Source organism: Glossina fuscipes, unplaced genomic scaffold (assembly GCF_014805625.2).
Source record: "Glossina fuscipes isolate IAEA_lab_2018 unplaced genomic scaffold, Yale_Gfus_2 116, whole genome shotgun sequence".
Classification (NCBI taxonomy): Eukaryota; Metazoa; Arthropoda; class Insecta; order Diptera; family Glossinidae; genus Glossina; species Glossina fuscipes.
In genome coordinates this window covers 431,395-435,060 of record NW_023998459.1, presented here as the reverse complement: position 1 = coordinate 435,060, position 3,666 = coordinate 431,395, and positions in this window count along the sequence as shown.

The following is a 3,666-nucleotide window of genomic DNA, read 5'->3' as shown; positions in this document are numbered from 1 at the left end:
TTAAAAGCGTACATACCGAGGTCGTTCACTGAGAGATTTGGAGTTATTCGAAACATCCCATGCACATATAGTGTCGATGATATAATTAAAAACGCCATATCCGATATTCCGATTAAGTCCACTGTCCGTTTCCAAAGAAGAAAGACGAGTGGATTCCCACAACCAGTATCAAAATTGGCTTCAAAGGGGGAGCCCTCCCTAAGTCAATAAAATTTAACTATTTTAATCTGCCGGTCGAATACTTTGTACCCACTTTAAAGCAGTGCTTTAAGTGTGGCAGATACGGTCACGTATCTAAATTCTGCAAAGCTAAAGAGAGCAGGTGCCTTAACTGTGGAAAGTCTCCGAAGTGTGTAAATTGTGAGGCCATGAAGTGCTTGTCCTGTGGCTCAGGTAAGCACAACGCTCTCAATAAGTGTTGTCCTAATAGGGAAATTGAATCAAATATCAACAGGATAATGGCGATAAAAAATCTTTCGTATAAAGAGGTCAAAGAAAATTTTTCCGCAAATTATTTCGAATGTCTCGATGACATCACTTATGACGGCAATTTCCCTCCACTGCAATTTCGACCAAGGATGTTAATCAAAATGCCAACAAAATCTTAACCAAAAATAAATACAATGCTGTCGTCAAAAGGAAATTGGTTCCTTCCAAATCTCTTATCAATTCACCCACCAGGCCTTCTCCCAATACACCCCCCAAGTCGTCTGGAACAAGCCTTCTTGGACCGAAAATTTCAAACAACTATTTGCGGTCTTCAGAACTTGAAGGATTAATTCTCGCGATTCAAGAAAGTATCCGTCCGATCATCCCTCACAATCTTATTAAAGAATTTGAAGAAAAAATGTCTGTCTGTGATATTTCTTGCCCCGTTCGAACATCCAGTACTGCGAGGAAATCCGCTGGGGTTCCTTCTCAAGTTTCAACATGATATCCTTTTTACAATATAATATTCAAAGTGTCCGATGTAACCTATCTTTTCTAGATTTTTACTTAAACTCAAACAAGATTGTATCTTAAGTGAAGTTTTTCTGAAAGATGAAAATTGTTTCGAAGTTAAAGTTTCGAATTATGCCTCAGCCACCAAATGCCGAAATGATGGCTATGGTGGTGTTAGTATATTAGTTAAGAAAGGTGTCAATTTCAGACGTATTCCCTATAACTCTGCCGTTGACATCATCATCATCAAAACCGTCAACCTGAAACCGAATCTTTTCATAGCCTCATGCTGCTTTCCACCCAATCTCGATGTGCAAACCTTTCGTGATGAGATTCAGAGATTATGCGACTTTCTTGACGATGAACAAAATGTGATTCTAGCTGAAGATTTCAATGCAAGACACCGTCTGTATGGCGATCAAGTCTCTACCAACAAAGGCAAAATCCTAGTAAATGCCATTAATTCCAGAAGTTTCAGTGTCTTAAATAACGGCAATACTACCTTTCACTGTAACGGGAGCGGTCGCACGGCGAGCAGTGTCTTGGATCTAACTTTCTCGAACTCAACTATTTTATCTTTCAACTGGAACACGTCCAATGTTTCCATTGGCAAAAGTCAGCACTCCCCAATTATATTCCACAGTTGTAACAATTCCGTCAAGAAAATAGAAGATTTCATTTCACGCAACTTCCTTATGGACCGTCTGTCTAAAGTTGATCTTCCTTCTGATTTATCATCAATTCAAAGTGTCTTTCAGTCTGTGATCATGTCTGCTAGAACCAACTTTCCTGACATTGAGTCCTTTTCACCTAAACCTTGGTGGAACCCTTCCCTGTCAACACTTTTCCGCAAATACAAAGCTGCAAGAAAAAAAATGAGTAAATATGCCAATCCAGCCAACTACTACTCAGAAAGAGAGCTACTGCTACAGGTTGTGATGGAGTCAAGTATGACATGCTCAGAGCACTGTCTGGAGGTAGCTTTAGCATGCTTTTGCATGCAATTAAGAACCGCTGGTCCACCAACTGTATACCCTCTGATTTGCGTTGCATCAAAATAGTTCCGATTCCCAAGCCAGATAAAGACTTAAATGATTTAAATAGCTTCAGACCAATTTCGCTAATATCTGTATTCATAAAGACCATCAACCTCATGGTTAAGGAGAGACTAACTGCTTTCATGAAAACTAAGAACATTATTCCAGCTCGGTCTTACGCCTATCAAAAACGCAAATCTACGAATATGTGCGTTAATGAACTGTGTTTTCTCATAGCCAGCTTAAAAAAACCAGGGAAAATGGTTGTCATGCTCTCCCTGGACATCAGCAAAGCCTATGACTGTGTCAACTTGATTAAGCTTGGTAGAATTCTCTTAAACTTTTCGATTCTTCTTCAAATGCGGCTGTGGATACTAAATTTTTTATCCAAGCGTGTGTTGGTGATGGGTACCGAAAAAGTTGAAATATGCGGTGGTATCCCACAAGGCAGTTGTTTAAACCCCATACTCTTCAATTTATACGCAGCTCCTTTGCATTATCTTCAAGATGACAAATCTCACATTTTTCAATATGCAGACGATTTTCTAATCGTATCTGCGGACTCATCTTTTCCAGCAGCTGTCAATAACCTCTCGATGAAAGCGAATTTGTTTTTCGATGCATGCTCTGATTTTAATTTATATTTTAACCCCAGCAAGACAAACCCTATTTATTTTGCTAAAGGTTCTAAACCTGAAATCAGACTTCTTATCAAAGATACCCAAGTTAATGAGGTAAAATCTCTTCGATTTCTTGGGAGAATTTTAAACGACAGCTTAACCCTTCGTGGGCATTATGAAAAGGCGTTCAAAGATTGTCAGTCTGGATGCAACATCATCAAACTCATGACAAACAATCAGGCACGCTTGCCTCCCAAAAATGCTTTACAAATCTCTAGTCAGGTCCAAAATTGAATTTGGACATTCCACATGTTGCTATTTCCCAAAATATATTGAGAAACGTATACAAGCATTTGAAAACCGAATGTTGAAGCGTTGTACTGGACTGACCCCCTCAACTCCTCAACATATTCTCAATGTTATATCTGGTGAATGGCAGGTTTCCGAAAGACCCCTTTTTTGCACTGCCAAGGAGTTAATTAAAGTCAAGATGATAAATCCTTCCTTTTTTCAGGAAATTATATCTCTCAGTGATACTGTCACTTGCAGCTATACTTTTTGCTATCAAAAACTTCGTCATATTTTTGATAAGTTAGATTCAATTCCCCCCTTGAATTTCATTACCAGCAAATGCAAAGTCTTCATGAAAATTCTCAAACCGATCTCTACCTCAAAACAAAATGTCAACTTCTCTTGTATAAGGTTGTTATGCCAAGAAAAGCTCCTTTTTTATTACAACAACGGATACGATATATATGCCACTGACGGTTCCGTCGGACATAATGTATCTGGCTTCTCGGTCGTGAAACATCTATCTGAAACAATACTTCGACTCAAAGTGGAAGAGGAACTTTCCTCTACTTTTATTGAGTTGCTCGCCATTCGACATGCTATCATGGTTGCTATTTCCGATGGTATCAGAAGTTTTGTTATTTTTTCCGACAGCAGGTCAGCTCTACTTCTAATAAATAAAAGATATGCAGAAAATCAATATGTGTTTGATATATACAAGATGTTGCACGAATCTCAAGTGGATGACTATCACCTCGTTTGGGTACCTGGCCACT